This window comes from Anser brachyrhynchus (assembly GCF_964034855.1).
Source record: "Anser brachyrhynchus genome assembly, chromosome: 1".
Taxonomy (NCBI): Eukaryota; Metazoa; Chordata; class Aves; order Anseriformes; family Anatidae; genus Anser; species Anser brachyrhynchus.
In genome coordinates this window covers 134,698,543-134,719,800 of record NC_137694.1, presented here as the reverse complement: position 1 = coordinate 134,719,800, position 21,258 = coordinate 134,698,543, and the positions used below count along the sequence as shown (strand labels likewise).

The window sequence follows — 21,258 nt, the reverse complement described above, 5'->3', positions numbered from 1 at the left end:
ATATGGAGCTTTAATGGAAATTTGTGTTAAATACACTTAAGGTTAAAGAGTCAGCCAACCAGAAATTCCACTTCTCGGAAGTCTGTATTTGAAGATTTTAAGGGTAGAAAATGCCATTGCCATAGTTGACTCTGAGCATAATATGGGCCATAGGTTTTCTCAGTGCATTTTGAAACTCAGCAGCTGGGCTTGAGTTAAGATAAAAAGTAAAGAGGATCCACGCCCAGCAAAGAGGATCCATGCCAGTTGTTTCATTGGTTAACTTTACCTTCAAAAACATTGTTTGCTGCTTCATCTTTAACTTCCAGCTCTGGATTCTCCCTACACCGGTGGGGTAGACTGAAGAGTCCTCTCAGCTATTTTTCCACACACTGGTTCTTCTAGATGGCAAAGTTACTTCACTGATAAGTTAAACAGATTGCTATCTTTAAGAAGTAAAATATTTTCCTGTCCTTTAGTCATTATCAGTGCTCTTCTCTGTAGTCTCTCCAATTATCATCACCTTTCTTGAAGTGCAGATAATTGAATGGGATGACTTTAGTAGCAGTCACACCAGTGCCAAACCCAGAGACAGCGTAACCCTGCTCTCCCTCCTTGCATTTCCCGTGTTATTGGGTACCCAGTAACCAAGCACAGCAGCTCTTTTGGCCATGGCACCACACGAGGCGCTCCCATTCGGTTAGTTTTCTGTCAGCATGAGCATCACTCACATCGGTTTCTTCAGAATCCTCCACCTCTCTATTCGTTGTCCCTAAAAACAGCAGTTTGCATCCAGAAATGATGCAGCACACCTTGCGCGCTTAAGTGGCTATAGAGACTGTATAGAAAAAATAAAATACAATTTTAGACTTCTTGAACCCCAAATTTTGCATTTGGCAAGGGAAGCAATCCATACGTCTTACATTTCACAACAGTGAGTCATGCTTCATATCCTGAGTAATCCCACTGGATTAAGAGGAACCTTTACAAGTGTAAAATATTATAACATCTAATGTCAACAGAAACAGGGAACTGTCGCTGACTTCATCTACAAGAGTTTTAGTTTGACTCAGGAGCGCACTTTTGAGATGAATCTCCTGACTCCCCCCGCTTGCTTTACTTGGGCTCACGCGGCAGAGCAGTTTCTGAGCAGGAGAACTTGTTTTCCTCTGGGTGAAACGAGACCAGCCGACGCATCCCAGAAGCATGTCCAAGGTGCTCTGGCTGACGATGCTCACTCAGGCAGTCTGTGGGGCCGGGAGGTGCACCTGGAGGAACGAACAAGCCCACAGAGTACCCGAGCAGCTCAGGGGGATGGTGCGTGGCTAGCATCTCTCACAGCCCTAACACCACCTCTGCGTAAGGCTGGCTTCCCTGCGGGAGACCTGATCCTGATAATTCTTGCAGTTTTTCACTCTCTGCAGCCAGCTCCTGCTTAGAACTGCTTTCTCTTCTTGAAACCTTTCATGGGAAGAAAAAAGGCTTGAAATCATAAGCTGTCCCACCTCCCACACATTAATTCAGCACAGCTGGGGACATGCAACACTGCATGGATGAGGGAGGGCAAGGGAAGAGACGATCACCTCTCTGTTCTGTCTGCCCCAGACTGGCAGGAGGCCAAGATGTCTCTGAGAGTAAATTAGAGCAACATAAAAAATATCTGTTCCATCTGAGGATCCTAAGGGACCCATATAGCTAGCTCAGCCCATCGTGTCAGCCCACTAAATAGATCAGAGGAGCACAGAGTACATGCATCAAAGTTTCTGATTTATTTCTCCTTAAGTAATAACAATTATACATGTCCCACATACTAAACGATATGCCCCATACAGTAAGGAAGAACGTTTCCCTAACCTGTTTAGCAATTGTGCCTTGGAAGAGTCATTGAATATGTTCTTATCATCTTCTATATGGAAGCAAAAATACACTTGGCTTAGCACTTAAACAACATGCAGCACCCCTGAGCAGCGGAAGGTGCGCGCTGATCGTATAATGGCACGGGCAAGGAACTATGAATAGTGCATCCCAGTGTGAGACCTCTGCAGCAGAGTAATAGCATCAGAATCGCTGTCAGAAATGATTAGATTCCTATCAGGTTAGATCTAATTCCTGTCCAAAGAATTTAGATCTCCACATCTCAAAAAGGTGGATGAAAAAGTATCAGAAGAAAGTGCAGGTGTTACAAGCCACATGAAGCAAACTACGGACAGAAAAAGGGTAGGAAGAAAGGATGGGACCATCCTTTCCCTGCTGAATCAAAAAAATGTTTTGACATTTTCGACTTCCCAAAACTTTCAGACTAGGTCTCCCACTTTACTTTTTGGTTTCTTTTCCTCTTCGGACTGGAGAAATGCAAGGATTACAGAACACTTTTGCTCATGTCCGTGAGCATTTGGTCTCACAAATAATGTTGTTCTACTCAAGAGGCCTGCTTGCGTAAGTGCTCGTCAATTAAGCAAAAGCTTTCAGTCTGGTCCAAAGATAACAATTAAGTAATATGTGAGGAAAAAAATACCAACGATGGTCTCAATTCCTGAAAATATCTTAGTCAATCAGAGTTTCCTTTTAAAATTGAAACTCTTGGTGTTAACAAACAGCTAAATGAGAAACCCTTTGATGCTGTGGCGCAGTTGCTCACGTGACTGACTCTATGAGAGCGTTTATCTGAAAAATATCAAAATATCAAAAATATCAAATACTGCAAAGGTGCTCACAAAATAGGAATCAAAGCTTGTCACTGCTGACGTGCTAAATTATATTATTATTATTATTATTATTAATAATAATAATAATAATAATGTGCTAAGAGTCTTTGGTTTCCCAACACAAGCTGTCTGACGGGACAACTCACAACAAGAAAGGTCAGCATAAGCGTTACAAGACTAGTGCCTGATGTGCCACCTTTCAGTTTACAGAATATCTGAATATTACAACATAAGAGTTACGTATTGCAGCTGTATCCAAACAGTCAAAGCATCTATTCAAGTTAAAGCTCCAGTTCAGTTTTCACTGTCATATCAACAGTTTTTACACCAATTCTCTTAAAAACGTCACGAGTTCACATTTTTTTTACAGTTCATAACAGAAGCAAATAATTAATCTGTATTTCTGGCATTTTTGTGAGCAGAATTTTTTACCAATGCCTACATAAAAGTAGAACCACTCATTTATTGTTAAATGGTTTGTTCATTCAAGAGAACTTACTTTCATTTGTATAGTCAGAGAACGGAAAACCACGGTGTGGGGAGAAACACAGAAACAGTTAAAAACACAGTACGTCCTGACGAAGCACTAGAAAAACAACAAAGACTTTAATCTTTTAAAATGCAAAATATTTTGTCGTATGATCCCATTATCTCCCCAGTAGGCCAGCACGGCTAGACCTTGACTTTGATTGTTTCAGGTTTAGGTTTCCATTTTAACGAGGGTAAGAAACCACAGCTCTGGCTTCCTTCACTCTGGGTTGCGGGAGCGCAGCACTGCTGCCCGTCACCGTGCCTGTGTCACAAGTTATGAAACAGAAAAAAAACAAGACTCTGAAAAACCTGGGGACTTCTTTTACAGCTGGCCGTTTCGGGATCTTCCCTCGCACTACAGCCAAAGTGATCGGAGCAGCCGTGGCAGTGATTCACTCTTTTATCTTTTACTATACCGTCCCTTTACAGGGTTGTGTTGTTTTTTGTTGTTGTTATTGTTTTTTTTTTTTTTTCATTTTAGTAGCAAAGAGCAGGTCCTTCTCACCGGCTCTGTGCTGCTCCTCTTTGCCAAGCACAGCTTGAAAAACACGGGTTCCTTCACAGACTCCATTTTAAGCTCTAGGCAAGCCTTATGTCAGGGTTTAACCTCTTCTCACCAGGGGCTAGCTGTAACCTGCCAGGCTTCCCAGGGCCGCTGCGACCATTGCTGGCACTGCTCTCGCTCGGGCACAGCGATGTAAAGGCAATTCAGACCAGCCTGGTATCGCTGCGGTGCCCGGGCGGCCTGGTGAGGCCAAGTGGCAAGGACAGGGTGAAATGGGGCGCGTGAGGGTTTCACCGTGGGCTACCACGGACACACTGAGTGTAAGAGTGGGGGCACACCCGTGTCCCTGCTGGGCCACCAAGGCCTGGGCCCACGGGCGTGTTGGCTGGGGAGCACTGGGCGGCACGTTGGGCTCTCGTGTCACCCGTGGGGGCTGGAGTGGAGACAACGTCCTTCTGTGGGGTAACGGGGCCATGCGAGAAAAGAGTTCGCGTCTCAGAAGATTAAAGCCTGTCGTTTTGCTAGTGCTCGGTCAGGGCGCGCTGCGTTTTGTTTGTTTACATCGCCGGGCGGTAAAACCCATATAAACCCGGGGGGCTTCCGCGGGCACCTCAGGGCTTTCCGTACGTGCCCGGGGCACGCAACTCTGCGCACCCCGCTGCCTTCGGGGACGCCGGGTGTCCCAGGGGTGGCACATACACGGCCGCTGGGCGTGCCGTGCCGTGCCGGCTGGCAGCAGGGCACACCCCGGGGGCAGCGGGCCCCGAGCACGGCCCGGGCCCAGGGGCACCCCCGCGGCCCTCAGGGACCGTTGGGGGTGCGCAGCTACTCGGCGCCGGGCGGTAGCGGCGCGGCGGTGACGTCAGCGTGTTGTTGGGTCTCGGCGCGGGGTGGCCGGGCAGGCCGAAGGGAGCCCACGTGACCCGCCCGGCGGAAAGGAGCCGGGGGGGGGGGGGGGAGGGGAGGGGGGGGGAGGGGAGGGGGGGGAGGGGGCAGCGGGCAGGGCCGTGCCCGAGCCCGGCCGCGTGCACGTCAGTACATACATACATACGTACATAAATAAATAAATATAGGCATTATGTATACATACACATATAGGTGCGTGTGTGTGCGTACGTGTGGACGCGGAGGCCGGGCCGGCCCCGCCGCTAACGGCCGCCGGCGGGCGGTTGGCGGTTAACGGGCGGCCGGTGTGTGTGTGAGGGGGGAGGGGAGCCGGGTGGGGGAGGGGGCAGCCCGTTTAACTTAATTTAATTAATTCAATGTAATTAATTTATTTATTTCTGGTCGGGGGGCGGCAGCGGTCCCCTGAGCGCCCCCCCCCCCCCCCCGCCGGGCGGGGTATCCCCGCTGCCTGCCGGCGGGGACACGCGGACACGGTGTGCGGGGGGCGGCTGCTGCCGGCGGGGTCTGCCCGCTGCCCGCTGCCCCCGCCGGGCTCCGCCGCCGCCCCGCGCCCCGCCGGCCGCCGTTCCGCCCCCAAACTTTCCTCGCTCCCCTGCCCGCCCGCCGGGACTTCCTCGTGTGCCGGCCGTGTGCGCCGGGGCGGGGGGGAGGAGGAGGAGGAGGAGGAGGAGGAGGAGGAGGCGGCGGCGGCGGAGGGGGGGCAGCAGCCTCCCGGCAGGCCGGCCGGGACCCGGGAGTTGCACCATGCGCGGCAAGTGAGGGCAGCCGCCGCCCGCCCCCGGCACGCTGCCCCCGGCAGCCCTGCCCGCAGCGCCAGGTGAGTCCGCGAGGCGGGTCGGGCCCCGCGCGCCGCGCCCCCACCCCCTCCCTTTATTATTTATACACATTTTGGCACGCCGAGGAGGTGACAAATGCCCTCCTCCTCCTCCTCCTCCTCCTCCTCTCCTCCCCGGGGCCCGCCGCGCCCCTCGGCCGTGCGGCGGCTCCGCGCCCCCCGCAGCCCCAGCCAAGTTTGGGGACCCGGCCGCGCGGCGCGCTCCTAATTCGTTTCGTTTCTTTATTTTTATTGCGGCAAAACGTGCGAGCGTGGGGAGTGCCTCCTGCCAGGCGGGGGCTGCGGTGCGGCTCAGCCTGCCCCCCTCCCCCCCAACCCCCCCCCACCCTCCCCCCGCCGCCCAGACCCCGGCCCCGGCCGTGCGTTCACCCCCACCCCCCCCCCTCTCCCCGGTACGGCCCGGCCCGGCCCGGCCGGGGGGAAGAAAGGCGAAGCGCCGAAAGGGAGGAAAAACGCGAGGCTGCTTGCCGCCGAGCGTGGAGTTAGCAGAGCCCGCGTGGGGGAGGGGAGCCCATTCATCGCCAGGGCTCGGATCAGCGGCAGGCAGCGCAGCCCGGCTCCGGCGACGCGAAGTTTACTTCCAAGTAGGTAAACGAGCGGCGCCCCCCCACCGGGCCGGGGCTCCTGCCGCCGACGGCCCCCCCCGGGAGGGCTGCGGGGGGACCGGGGGGCAGCGCTGGGCGGAGCGGGGGCGCGGACCCGGACCTGTTGCGCGGCGCGCCAAGTGCACGGCCGAGGGGCGGAGGGGGGCTCGGGGCCGGGAGAGGGGAGCCGGGGGGGCCCCCTCCGCCCTGCCCCGCCGGGGTAGCCCCGCGGCCGGCCTGCTGCCTCGGTGCTGCGCGGGGGCGGTGACCCCTGACCCGTTTATGGCACGTTCCCGCATAGACGGCCTGCCCGGCGCTGGGGGGGGGGAAACACACACAACGAGACACCAAACACACAGCGACGACAAAGCCACACCCCAAAAGTTAGGCTCGGTTATGAATTTCTTGAAGCGAGCGTCCGGCTGCCCTCGCGCCCTCGCCGTAACGTGCCTCCCGCGCTGCGCCACGAGGGCCCGGGGCTGTGGGAGTGCGAGGCTGGGGGCGAGCGGCCGCTCCGGTGCGCCTCAGGGCGTGTGGCACGGCAAGGGAGAGTCCCCGGGTGGTGTGCAGGGAGCCCGGCTGCTCTGGTGGAAGGAGCACCTCGCCAGGGAGAAGTGAAGTGAAACGGGAGCGCCGGGTTAAAATCTGGGGTCTGACGTTGTAGGCTGGTGGTATGGAAATAAATGTATCATGCCGGAGGGCACTCCGACTGTAGGTAACAAATACAGGGTCTTTGCTGGTGACTGATGTGCCGCATGTTTCTTCCTTAGCGGTCCTCTAACAGGGCTTGGCTGTGTGGCGAGTACAGGATTCAGCGTAATACACCTTGCTCACCGTGTGGCTGCACGTGCTGGGCTCGGGCCTCCCGCTGTCCCGCGGTTAGCGTACCGTCCGACACGCAGGCACCCGGCGGGGTTTGGAGTGAATGCGTTCCTCCTGCCATAGCTGGTACGGTTGGCAACAGAGTGGGGTTGTCTTGGTGTGCTTTGGCGGTGTTTGTTTATGTTTTTAACAATTACAGACCATAATTGCAACGCCTCAGCGACAGTAGTAGTAAAGGAGGGAAGCTTTCCCACAGAAGGTTTGGGGAGGGGGTGGGAGGATAAAAAGGAGCGCTAGAGGAGGAGGATGCTCTCACCTTAAAAGTGCATTAAGCCTTTCTTGGGCTACATGCAACAACAGTAAAACAGTATGGATTTGAGCAGAACTGCTGTTATTGTCCCTGTTTAACATCTTCAGTGACCTAGGGAACAACCAAGGTTGGTTTTTCACCCGTCAGCACCTGTTTTGGAAGGGAAAGGTGTTAAGAACTTTGTGTGCATGTGAACACTGGCAACTACACAACTATCCAAGTCTCATAGGATGCTCCCTCCTTCCCCCCACAAATAAGTTGTACCTGGATACATCCTTTGCCCTCCCGCTCTTGATGAAGTAAGACAACTTCGATGTCCGATGCCTGTCATAGCACAGGCAGTGAATTGCGTGCACTGCTCACTGTTACGGTCAGTGAATTACGCCCCTTGTTCTTTTCAGCAGGTGGTGAGTATCCTCCGTGCTCAACGGGAAGAGTATCAAAGAGCAAAAGTAAATTAAATTATTGCTAGAGATGGGATCGTGTCTGCACTTAAAATCGTAAGGCTTCTGCTCTGCCAGTTTTCCCAGTTTGGGCCCTCGCGTTCCCTTGCGGATAGGCCTTTCCCATTCCCACGGCAGCAGGGTTGGAAGTGGACCTGTTGGCCACTTGGCAAACGTGATGTGCCAGCCCCCTGGGAGAGCTCGCCAACTGAGTGAGACCCCTCCGGTAGCAGCAGTTATGAAAGGCCTCCGTCCTTGAGCACGGAAGGTATCGATGAGAACATCCTCGAGTGCGGACGGGCTGTCGTTTGTTGGTAGGTGCTACAAGCCTGTCGTGAGATGCGCTCAGGACTTGGTGATATTCTGAACTGGGTTCATCTCGGAGATCAGGCTGGGAAACCTGTCCCAGGGCTATAGCTGGCGTGCTTCGGTGTCTTCTTGCTGTTTTCTGTTGACAGCTTTTAAAGTTCAGTGCTAGAATTTGTGCTGTAGTTTGTTCTGAACTGATGTTGTTTATATTTTAGTAGTGCCAAGGGGCCCCCATTCAAGTCAGGGCCGTGCTGGGAATATCCTAGATGACAGTTGTTATGTTGGAAAGGTTGTAATTGGAGTAAGTGAGAGAGACAGAAAACCGGGAAGGTAAATGGTGGAAAAAACTGGCTCAGGGGAACAGCAGCTGATCGTGGTACCGTATCTGCTGGACAACAGCCTAGGACCTCGTCTGGAAGGAGAGAGGAGAGTTGTTCGCACGTGGAGGCGAAGAATCAGACTGCTCCGTGCAGCCGGGCTGCGGCCACCTCTCACCTTTGCAACGCGCGGGCCTGACCCTGCAGTCCCTTCACCGCTACTCTTTGGGTTCGTAGTATTAGTTCAGGTTATGTGCACCAGCCTGCCTGTAAAACCAGCAAGGTTTTGTAACTCTTGAGGGCAGATTCTTTTTCATAATCTTCATTATGAGGCAAGATGGAAGTAATTTTGTAAACTCCTTTTCAGCTGCTAAATTAAACTCCATTCCCTCTTTCCCTCCCTCCTCTTGCCTATTTTTAGTTAGGAGGAAATAGCTGACCTCTTTACAGCAAGAACCCAGACCCCCTGGGTGCCATTTATAGGTTTCTACCAAATGGCCTACTTGGACAAGTTGGTAGAAATTAAACAAAAACATTGGAACTGCAGCTCCACATAGGAATAGCAGCCTTCCTTAAACATGAAACCTGTCATTTTAACAATAGTGAAACAAATGTCCAAAGGTGAGAAACAGGTTTTAGGTTATTTTTCTTTGTTAGACAGGGAATATTTTATTCATTCATTTATTTGTTTATTTTTGTGGCAGTCTGGCCATCAATACTGTGGAATTTCATTTAAGAATGACTGATTGTATTTTGTTTGAAAAACAACACAAGAAGCCTCCCCCAGTTAGGACTGGGTAAAAGCTAGGTGGAATCAGAGAAGGATGTTTGATTTCGTAAGGAAAGGTCATCCTTTCTTACCAGTTTTCTTCTTGTATAGGCATCTTATCCTACACAGAGAATAATAAATTATGGCTACTAATATTTGTTAATTACATAGAAATACGTAAAATATATTCTGCAAGCTTGACTGAACGCACGTTGAACTGTGGTTATACGACTTTTTGACTGTTAAGGGGCACGGGCATTTTGCACTGCTGTTCTTGTGCGTGTTTGTGTTTTGTTGAAGTGGTATCGATGACTTCAAGCATTGTGCTCGAGCAGGAAGTGACGGATTTCTTCACTTGTTGCTTAAGGAGAAAAGAATATATGGTTGTGTGTGCAGCCCGTGTGTGACCTCGATAATGCCTTGTCCAGCTCCCAGCCACCAAACCCTTTTTTATGTTTGGTTACTGCTATGGCTACGGTAGGAAGAGAGGCTTGGGCTTAGGCACAGCTGGTGGTTTGACTTCCATTTTTATCATTTTGTTGACTTTATGCAGTAAAAGGGGCATCACAGTGTTTAACCCCATTTCTTGACCATCTCTGTTTGCCATATAGGTGATCAATACGTGTCTGCTTGTCCTATTTAAATTGGAGAGCGTGCAGAGATTCATTAATTTGTGTAAAGTTAGAGTAGAATTTTTATGCCCCAAACCCTACGGTAGCAGCGCAGTGTAAAATCATGCCGGTAGTACCGTAGTGTGAAGAAGCAATTATTTCAATTCTTAAGTGTGTTGCATAGATACACTTCGGCTTGGGTGTTGAGTCTTAGTCAGTTGTTACGAGAAGTTACGCAGCACGCTGAGTACGTGGACAAAACTGCGCCTCTTGATCCTGAGGCGGTAAGACTTGTGGCTGCTCCTGAGCAAACGGGTAGCGCTAATAATGCACAGTAATTATGTATGTATGCTTATCACAATACCTTTGTCTAATTAAGTGCTGAGTTTTATTGACTGCCATTGGAGGGTGAAACGAGGCTTTTTAAAAAGCAATATTCTCTGCTGATAGTAGCAGTTAGTCTGTATGTCAGTCTGCTGCCATTCAAAACACGGCTGCATTTACTTGACCTAAATTTCATTTGATCCCCTAATTCTTGGTTACCATTAAACTTCTTACTGTTATGTACCGGGTTCAGAATGTGTCTTATCACATGAAACCATAATTTTCTTAGGTGGAAAGATGTGGTAACATCAAATGCGATTTTACTTTATTTTTTTCCTACTGTAACACAACTTTTCCATACCTACAATAAATTATTGATACAGCAAAGAAGCAACTTTTTTTCCCTTAGGCATTAAAATACTTGGAAAATATCCTTTGACATTGTCTTTGTGAAAACAAAGAGGATTTTCTTCTGGTGGATAGATTCCCTTTGTCGTTCTGCAGAATAATGCATTTGTTGTGCTTCTTTTTGAAGGCAGCAAACTGCACTGGGCGTGCAACTCTGGCTTCTGGGGCACTTTGCTGTGCAGCACCGTTGGCTCCTCATTAATCCTGTACCGCTGAGCACAGGCTGCAGGGTGTGCTCCCCAGTTCAAGAGTGAAGCCAGCTACTTACGACTGATATTTTTGAGCAGAAAAACCACGTGCTATAGGAGCGCTAGTGAAAGGATGCTGTTGCGTTATGATTTACGTGGATACAGCTGCTAGTGTGTGTTTCATGCTTTAAAGTGTCCGCTGATGAGCCTGTGCTGATTTGACCACGGTCCAGTAGTCAACAGCAAAATCACTGGGAAGAAGTTCTTCCAAAAGAACTGGCCTTCACGCTGCGTGGTTGGCAGATGTTAAGTCAAAGAATGGAGCTTTTGCAAATCCGTACGTGTTGGTAACTTGCACTTAGGAATTGCTACGGCCATCTGATAGTTTTGGTGTTGTTCGGCAGCTACAGGTCGCTTGTTGTCTCCAGCCCAGTCGCTGCTGGCAGGGCACGAGTGCGTCCAGAGACCCATTAGGGTTCAGGCTTGTGTTAGTGCACAGTCTCAGCTGGGATTGTTAACCGGTTTCACAAATACTAATTGTTTAACATGAACTGAACTAATTGTCCTCTCTGTGTGTGCGTGCTTACATACACACAGCCTTAAGGTAGTCAAAAACCCGCAGCTTTAGAGAAAAAAGGAACCGTCCTGAGGCTGAAGAAGCGTGCTGTGGTGCGATGGTTGTGCTCTCAGGCCCTTAACCAGGACGTGCTCTGGCCTCAAGGCCCAGCAGCAGCGCCTGGGGTGGTGCGGAGGCAGTGAAATGAGTGCGGGACGGGGCCAGGCTGGCCATCAGGCCTGCGGAGAAGGTGGATGTGAGGCACGGCGGCGTGCTGTGCTCGACGTGCCCGCTGGAAGGCGGCCAGCCCGGGCACGGCCGCTGTGCTCCTGCGCCCACGGAGCCAGGGCAGGCGGGGGGGCCGCGGCTGGGGTGCCATCACGGTCATCATCTCCTCATTTCTTCCTCCTTGTTTTATTTATTTATTTATTTTAAGCCACTCTTTGGTTTTTGGCTGCTCTTAGAAGTAAAATACAAACCCTGATCTCAACAGAGATGGAGGGAAAACTCCCCTCTTTCCTAGCATTCCTCACAGATAGGGCTGAGCTTTGCTGACGGGGTAGGACAGAGAATCCTAGCACAGGCGGTGCCTATTCATATGGTGGGGATTAGTTTCCAAGGATATATCTATCTGGTGCTTTTTACAGTTACAAAACAAACTTAACTCTTCTGGTACCCCTTTACATGCACGTAGGAATTAGACCTCTAGGAAAGCAATGTGATTGTAGACTTGATTGGAGCACACCAAATCTCTTTGATTTTTTTTTCAGAAGGTATTGGCAATCGTATGTGCACAACTCTTTCGTTTTGGCTTAACTTTTTTTACTTTTTGGATTGAATTTTGTTGTCCTTTTCAATCGTTTTAAAGAGCTTCTATAGTTCTGTGTAGTTAATATAGTTTACTTCATTTATTTTTACTTTTAAAATAATGTAACCTGGAAGGCACAGATAAAAGGCAGGCATGGGAATTATTCTAATGAGGAGCATATCTTCTTTCCTATCCATCCAGTTCTCAGAAATGAAAGAAAAGAACAGGAGCAGGTGAATTTTTAATAATGTTGCATGGTGTTCACAGGACACAGATTTTGTCATTCTGTGTGAAAGGTATTGAAGGTCTCTTTAATTTCATTTTGATCAGTACTTCCTATTTTGGACTGCTGGTATTATGTAACTCATTAAGAATTTGTGGGAATCTGTTTTTATATTAAAAAAAAGCAAACCCTAGGCTCTGATGCTTCTGCTTGTATCAATAAGCGTCTTAAATAACCAGTTAATTTAAATGAGCCAATTAATTTGAAAGCAGAGCATGACAGTGTATCATAAAAATTCATCCAGCTTCATTCTCACAGGATTTTATGTGCTTAGAAAAAAAAATAAGGCGAGCTGAAAAAGATGGCCCTAAATACAATACTGGAGAAGAAGAAAATAGTGAATCTGAGCTCTGTATAATGCGTAGACTGAAACATTCATGTAATGATTACTTTCACTGCTGATGAACCAAGTCAGCTTGTCTGGGGGACCGCTTCATGTACTTGCTACGTAGTCTGGTAGTGCTGGGTAGAGGTTAGGTAAAAAATAGAATGCAGTTTAGGCCATGACGGGCAGTTTACAAGGAAGGAGGAAGAAGAGTGGGAGGAGGTTACCTCAAAAGCCAGGCTCCACTGGTTTTAACTTGCTGACTGTCAAGCAGCCAACAAAAAATTTTTAGGAATGTTTTGAACTGTATTTTTTTTCTTGGCTAAGATGACACATCCTCAGAACACTTATTCCAGTGCATTTCTTCAGTGTTATGATGGTAGCATATAAACTATGTGGGTATTTTCTAATATGTCAATGTTATTTTGTGGTTACAGCACTGGCTTTTTGTGTCCGTTTTTTCTTTGTTTTTTAACGCTTTATGTGTATATATGCATATGTGATCACTGCTGTGTATATATACACATTTTTTTCATTTAAATTTTGCTTAGAGTAAGCAGTATATTGTTCATGGTGTCTATGACATTACCAGCAGCATATATTTTGGATTAAAAAAAAGAAACTTGACACCTGGAAGGGTTCTGTGTTCTCTCATGTCTACGTGTTTAATGCCATTATACACCGTCAGCTTGATCATACTCAGTGAATGGTGGCTTTGTAGATAAGCTGTGTTGTGCCTAGCAGGTGTATATGTATATGTACACCTGCTGTACGTCATATGGCATGAAATAAATTAATTTTTCATATTAAAAAAATGTAGCATGTCTTCTGTACTGTACATATTTTAAAATACATACTTTTGTAGTTGCTTACTACTATCTTCGTTTCACCATTGGATTATTTGGAAGTACGACATTATTCCTTGATTTATTTTATTTTTTTGTAAATTGGGATATGTATCTATTAAAAGAAAAATATGTTACTTAATATCTTTACAAGACAATTGATAGGGCACTCCTTTCTGCAGTTAGATAATTTCAGTGGAATGCGATGATTTATCTGCCTGACATCGTACAGAACTACTATGAAGATTCTATCCATGTTTTCTTAGAAATTTTAAAGATAAAAACACACTGACAATTTATTTTACAACTAGGTTATTAAGAAGTGTGAATGTCAAGTTCTGCTTACTATAGTACAATCTTACTTTCCATCAAATTATAAATAAATTAGGATAGCAAAGTATCAAAAGGAAATTATGAAAAGTTTTCTTTCTTTAGTTGAGTTCAGGGTTAGAAGTAATGATTGCTTTAATTTGTTAATCTGTAAATTATGTTCTTGGCTAGCAGAGTTGAGTTTAGGGTATTAGACTGCTGCTGAACAAACCTCTGTTGACTTTTTTCAACCTTTTTGTAACAGCTTTTAAACTTTTAAAACTTTTTTTAAACTTTTTTCTCTTTTGTTCTTTTTTTCTCCTCTGCTAAAGACTATTGGAGTTTCCAGTGGTGTTTAAGAGATTTCATTTCACTGGAGGCTTTTAATGTTTCACAGTTTTTCTTTCTGTTAGCTCCACAATGCATGGGTATTGCCAGCAAGGAGGACCACATTGATTATACATTTGTGTTCCGAGCATGCAACAAATCCAGTTATAGATACGGCCCGAAACTGCAAAAACTTCTTTGGCAACGTGCAGAAGACTTTTAGGATCAAGCCTTACGTGATGACAGTACAGATTCTTGACTGATTAAGTCAAGGTATTTCAGTCTCTTTTAACGTGCCTAACTAATGGTGTGCGTGATTTTAGCTTTCGTACTGAAAGTCAGCATTCTGGTAATGAAATAGACAATGCAGTGTCCCTTCCTGCTCTTGTAGCCTACGTAACTAGTCTTTTTCATAGACTATAACTTCTGTTATCTATTTTGAATACCATTCTTATTTGAGTCCTCACTGTGTTCTTTGAAGTTTGTGTGGCTAACAAACATGAAGTCCAGATTCGGAGCCCAGTTTCTTTAAAACAGTCAACAGAGCTTTTGCACATCTCAGCATTTTCATAGGCGTAGTATTTTGCAGTAGAAAGTGTGAAACTTAGCAGCTTTGAGGTTCCAAGTACGTATTTTGGAAAATGTCCAACTTCGGTCAGTGATTAGAGCCCGTGGCTTTTCTCAGACAAGTGCCCGTAGTTTTTCAGGCCAGCCCACATCAAAAGGTCTCAGAAACTAGCGGCAGCCACCCATCAAGCACCTTGCGAGCAGTGGCAGGATGCTCTTGTTGTTGTCCATCCGTATCGTGTGCAGTCTCAACGCTCTTCTGCCGGCCGTGACCTGTTAAAACAGAAGCCCACCACACAGCCCAGCACCTGATGCACGTCTTTGCCGAAGTGTTACCTGCATCATACCCTCTGGGAGGACCCCAAGCCAGGCTTCCCCTCTGGCAGTAGGGCACCCTGCATCTTTTGCATCTGCTCGGAAACAGAAGCGGTGCCTTCTGTCACCTGTGCTGCTGCCAGTCTCAGCAGCCTGGCTCTCACGGCTCTGTGCAGACTGCAGCCTGAGTCGCACTGCAGCCCACTCGCCCAGGCCATCACAGCAAAGCCTTCCTGGGCTCCCAGTCCTGCCCATGGCTTGGGCAGCACCAGCTGGGCTGTGCTTGAAGGCAGAAACCTGACAGCACACAGCACCGTGCTTTGTCTGTCATGGGAGGTGATGGCCGTAGAAATAAACGTGAAGGATTCGCTGCTCCTAAGTGAAGGCAAAAAAAAAAAAGCCTAGAATGAGTATGGCAGTGTGTTGGCAATGTGGTGTGTGTGGGCTTTTTTACTTACTGGTTTGCTCCGGGGTAGCTGCTCTATGTATGTCGACAATGGAAAACTGGGTGGAAAGAGCATTATATTCTCTAGTTTTAGAAGTAAATTTTCTGACTTAGACATTTTTGATGACTTGGGCATTCTATAAATAGTTCTTTTTTACATAAATATATAATTGTTTGCGCTTTCAGCATTGTCTTAATTGTTCTTTTTGTCTTTGGAAATACATATGGTTGCTTCTCTGGTGTCTCAAGCAGAGAGAATGTCTTGCCAGCCTATTTAACGTGCTAACGTATGTGAGAAAGCATGCCCTGTGGCCTGAAACATCATTTATGTATTTGCCAGTTGCCACAGTCTTTTAATTTGTTTGTATGCGTTGCATTTGGTTAGGTTGAATTTATTATTGATTTCAACAGTTTGCAAATATTATACTGACAGACCGTTTGCTTCTGTCTCCTTTGAGCCAGCATTTCACCCTCGTTAGTCTATGGATGTGTTCTTTTGAATGTTAGCCAAATGCCTTCATACAAATGGCAAAGTTAGAGGGCTGTTTGACCTATTACTGGTAAACAACATTGTCAAACTGTATTTCAGTGTTATACTCTACACCATGCTATCTATAAATAGGTGTATATTATTTTTCCCAAGTTTTCCCTTTTCATTTTCTCCAGTTTTCTGAGCTCCCCATCGTATGCAGCCATTTGCTCAGATGTTATAGTTGCCTTTTTGTATTTTTGTGCATTCTTGGTTAGTTTTTGAAGACTAAAGCTACTAGGTAAATAACAGCAGTAATATTTATCAGTTCTCTAAATCTGTAGTTTCAAACCACAGCTTACAAGCTGCTAGGGGACACAGACTTTTTTTTTAAGAGATCTGTGGGGAAAAAAAGGAAGTCTATTGTCCTTCCGTTCAAATTCACTATTCAAGGTATCTTTACAGGTCCACAAATTTTAAGAGATTAAAAACCACTGATTTAATTATATTGTAAACTTCTTAAGGATGTGATGATATCTTATTTTTATGACTTACTATTTTGTGGGTGTATATATCATTACACAAGTAATAATCTTTGTTTTTGCAGATGGTAATTTATACCAACGTTAATTTTGGCGTCAGTTTTGTTACATCGTGTAGATTTTTTTTTGAAAATAACCCTTCTATTTTGTAGGGCTGTGATCTGTATTCTCTGACAGCACAGATCTATCTGGCTGATCTTTAGTTGCACAAAGAGTGATCAGTGACAGGAGCATTTGGATTCCTTTAGTTTGTGTTTACCAGGTCTGTCATGTAGCAACAACTGCTGCTCAACTGATTTTTCTTCTTTTCTTTCCTTTTTTTTTGTATCATGCAGCATTGTTTTTGTTTTAGTCTCGAGCCATTTGTGTGGTACCATCACACTGCAGAAAATCCAAACCCTTGCATCTCAGAATGTCAGGAATTTTGTTATTTGATGTTACCACCTTTCTGTTCTCTCCTCGGCTTGATGGCAGCTCTCGTGTTGACGTTGGGAGGTTACGTAGAGGAGGTGAGAGTGGGGGTGGGAAGTAAAGCAGGCTCTGGCTGTTTACACATTCCAGGCAACCATAGATCTGCTCTCTTTGAGGCCAGAAATATTTTCCTTTTCACTATCAGCCTTGCAGATCTGGGGTGTTTGGGCACACTGCCAATAAAAATAAATAGTAATGTGTTAATCTCTTAGGCTGAAATGTAATAAACTGTATTTTACATTTTTGAGCGTGTGCATAAGAATAAAGATTAACATCACTGTAATTAGAATGACATTTTTGGAAATACTGAGGATTATGACAATTGTTACACTTTCTTCAAGAATTGCCTGTAAAAGGACAAAGTCAAATTTGACTCCTTCCTTCTTGCTAGCTTGTTCCAAAGAGAAAGCCACATAATCAGAATATTTTTACTAATTAGATTCTCTATTTTCACCACGTTAACATTTGGCTCAAGGAGCTGACAATGAGACCCTTTTTCTGATTGCTATGTCATGTGCATGTTACGTGCATTTTTCATCTAATTTGGGGCGGGTTTAGTCTGCTTTGTAGTTTTTCATTTGGTTACTCTGGTTCCCAGCACTTACGTTTCTGAGTTCTGATGAAATCAGATACACAGTCACCCACCTGCATGCCTATTTTTTGAACATGGGAAGGTATTTCCTGCAGTCTACACTAAAATCCAGACTGAGCAGGTAGGCAGATGAATAATGACTTCTTCCAGGTTCTGCATAATGTAATGAGCAGACCTTCTGTTTATTATTATTTATTATCAGTGTTTGTATACATGTGATTTCCTTCCCTGAAGCTTGCTTTCTTGGGTTTCTTAAAGCTGTATGCTACGTATGCCGTCACTGGCTTTCCCAAGTGGGGCAGTAATGCCACTTTGTCACTCCAGCAGTTGACGTGGCTCAACTTATCATTTCTGCTTCCAAAACAAGAGTTTTTGCCCTCCAGAAATACTAGTGTATAATTATGTCACAAAAAACCAAGACAGTCCCACTGAGATAACAGCCGCTACCTTCAGTCTTAAGACCTTCCTAGGACATGCAGTGCAAAAGACAGTTCAGGCCGCGTTTTTTTTGTTCCAAAGGCAATTGATTGCTTAAAACTCTGCTTAGCTGTGACTGTCATCAAACCGGAGTATCAAAATACTAAACCATTTTCTGAAAAACTGTAGACAACTTTAGCTGGACCACCAGCAAGTTGGATAAGTGCATGGTAGTATCCCTTTCTTGAGTACACTTTTAGGAGCAGAGCAGGTGCTTTAACAGGCTGGCACTTTTATGTATAGGTACCTAAATAGGGGGCCTGGTGTTCGGAAGCTTTGAGGGCACACAGCTCCCATTAAAATCAGGAGAATTAGTGGCTGCTTAGCACCTGAGTAAGTAATAAGTAATTACCATTGCTCAGAAGTCTAAATATAGGGGTGTATCATTAAATTCTGACAACAGGAGATCATCTCCCTCTTTTTCACTTAGTTGCATTTAAAGGTATTTTAAACATCCAAGTGATTACTGCCAGTCCGTGTATAGGTGTTCCTATCTTCATACATTTCTTAAAAGATCAAAATCTGGTCATGATCCTCGGAAGCAGCACATCACGTTTTGCCGATTTAAAATACAGGTAACAGGTTGAAGGTGGTGCATGGTCTGTGTTGAAGTTAGGGGGCCTTTACAGTAGGCGGACAACAATGTCTGTTCCCAGTATACGTTCAGTTTTATGTAATGTGTCATTCAGCTTAATGGGAGGGAGGGTGTGCTACCACTGTAATGGTGGCTTGTTTTCGTAGTTGTTACAAGTATTTTCTACCATAAAAACATGAAGACGTGTTTTGTGATTTAAGTAGTAGCAACTGGAAGTCTTGTTCTATATTAAACAAACAAAAACCCTAAAGAAACAAGAATGAGGTAAAGTGACCTAACTCAAAAACAAACAAGCAAGCAAAACAAACAAAAAAAAACCCAACAAAATCATGCTTCTCAAAATGAAACATCTGCGTGTTAGTTATGCACACAAAATATCTGAAAATGTTTAGGGTCAAATAACGAGCTTTGCTATATAAGAATTGTATGCAAATTACACAGGCTTGGAGGTGTGTTTTTTTTTTCTTGCCTGAGTAGTTTAGAAATGTCAGAATGCTGGTTAAGGCCAGATAATATAAAGACATTTACTAAAATAAATTTGATGTGAAGAACAATATGGGATGAACTGTTCCTGTCTACAGAGGACTTTGGAAATAGTAACTTTCCTCTTTATTTCTTTCTCGTTTTAAGTTGAGAATGTGGACATGTATGAGGCATATTCTAGGCGGGCTTAAGTAGCAACAATTAATTTCAAGCCACAGAAACTGAAATGAAATCGTAGATGTGCATTTAAAGTTTCGATTATCACCTTTTTTTGCTAGTAACAGCAGTCTTTTACAGCAGATCACAATATAGCTAGCTTGCATTGTTGGCCAACCTGAAAAAAGTCTGGGATTAATTGTACAGTAGTACAGGTATTGCTAAATTACTTTAAAATTGCTAATTAGTACTCTTTTTCTAATTCACAATTTTTCCTAAGAATCTTAGTTACGAATCTGGCTGATGCAGTATAAAAAAAAAGAAAGTAGGGCCCTGCCAAAAGGGCATGCAACCTGTAATGAAAAGAGGCCATTTTAATAGTTGATTTATTTCTTCAACCCAAGTCGATCAATGAGTAATATGGGCATTTACGTACTTACACCAGCATCTAACTTTGCATCTTCATGGGTCTATGCTCAAATTAGGGAAAAACACAAAAACGTAATGACGGTTTGTAGTATATCGGCAAGCTACTGCTTCGACAGACCGTCATGGTTAAAAATAAGCTAAAGAAAAGGAATGCAATTTGGCTCTTGCAGGAGGAACACCTCATCCAACTGACAGATTTTTGTTACTTTTTCGCAATTGCTGTTTAGAACAGGTTTCTCTCATGATTGGTTTCACAGTTTTTGAACCTGATAGTTTCAAAGCCTATTCTAGGCTGGTCTGCTTCCTGTGAAGAGTAATGCTGAGTGAGATATGACTGGATGCCACATCACACTGGTAAGAAATCAATTGTGAAGTGTTTTGGTCCTGCAGATCGTGCTTCACTTACTAGATTGTATATTCCTTTTGGGGGGGGTGCAGCTGATGGTGACATTGGGCTGGGGGGAGAGCCATTTATGCCAGCTTTCCCACACATTTTGTCTTTTCAGGGCGTCCTTATCAGTGGTAGATCTCATTGAGGCTGGCGGCAACAAGGTAGCTTAAGGAGACCGTGAGCGTTTGCAGAGTGCAAGTTCTCAACCCTTAGTTGAGAGGTGGCCTTTCCAAAAGAGGAAGTTGCTTCTGCAAGTGTTAGTAAATTGCTACAAATTGTCACCACAATGAATCTTTAAAAAACAAACAAACAAATGGAAGTGGAAAAAAAAAAAACCCTCAACATCCCTCACCAAACTGAATTCAAGCAGGTGACAGACCTGTTACTGAGCACTGGAGGTTGTCTTAGGACCTTACAATTTGAATTGATCCTCGGTTATCAACTTGGTGTGTGGGAGGTAAAGTGAACTTTTCATGAAAAACACATTCTTATAGGAACAGTTGCTATTCATGGCTAATCTGGTGTGTTTTTCGTGTATGTTTGGGGGGAAGGGAAATGACGTTAGTGTTTTCTAGTCTTCAAGATCAAAGAATTACCTCTTCTATTTATTTTTTTCCAAATAACACATCTTTAGATCACATCCTATTGTTTGGCTGCTGGAAAGATATACTTAATTTTTCAGTAAATACAGTTTTCTCATTTTACAAAACTGTAATTTTGCCATTATAATTTAAAGCATTTTAATTAAAATGCTGATGATAAAAATAGTATTTACATAGAGGAGTCGGTTTAGCCTGCTAATACAAGATCAAAATTAGGCCAAAATTTTGATATTCTTCATTGTGCTTGTATAGGCACGTGTATACTTTTATTCCAGTTGTTCCTGTAATAGGTTGCAGACCATTTCGGGTGCTGTATGATAGCTGGCACTGTACAGGTTGACACTGAAAAAAAAGGGGCTGTGTTGAGAGCCAAGAGCTGATCTTTCTACCAGTTACAAAAATGTGTCTCCTCTCCTTGAGTGTACCTCAATTTAGAATTAAACTTCAAGGCCTTTCCTCCCTGCTATCTAGCTTTCCGTATTATAAGCATTAAAACCAAGGTGCTGTTAGCTTTGCTTTGATGAATATGTCTTAAGCTGAATATTCAAGTGCCTCACTTGAGAGAGAGACTTTCTTTCTAAATGTATTTATATTCTTAAAGAATATTTCTGTGAAATGTCTGTCTTTATTATAGGCCAGACATTTCCTTCATATAGCATATGGCCATAGGTATTAAATATTTATGCCTGTGCTTAATTGCACGCATAGTCATTTCAGTGAAGGGA

The 21,258-nt window shown here is 45.3% G+C and overlaps 1 protein-coding gene and 1 long non-coding RNA gene across 11 annotated transcripts in view; one reads left to right on the top strand and one right to left on the bottom strand.

Annotated features, from left to right (window-relative positions):
* Positions 1-2,730, bottom strand: part of LOC308188287 — a 102,559-nt gene extending 99,829 nt beyond the window's left edge. For all 4 annotated transcript variants that reach the window (XR_013945354.1, XR_013945355.1, XR_013945356.1 and 1 more), the window contains exon 1: positions 269-2,730. This is a non-coding gene — a long non-coding RNA (uncharacterized lncRNA). The remainder of the gene's footprint in view (positions 1-268) is intronic.
* Positions 2,731-5,022: 2,292 nt separating this feature from the next.
* TBL1X (transducin beta like 1 X-linked) overlaps positions 5,023-21,258 on the top strand; it is a 199,615-nt gene continuing 183,379 nt past the window's right edge. For 3 of the 7 annotated variants that reach the window (XM_080577146.1, XM_080577141.1, XM_080577143.1), the window contains exon 1: positions 5,023-5,443. The gene's annotated coding sequence lies outside the window, so the exon portion shown is untranslated. Of the gene's footprint in view, positions 6,046-21,258 lie in introns of all 7 variants that reach the window. The other 4 variants (XM_080577142.1, XM_080577145.1, XM_080577147.1 and 1 more) reach the window with 4 other exon arrangements.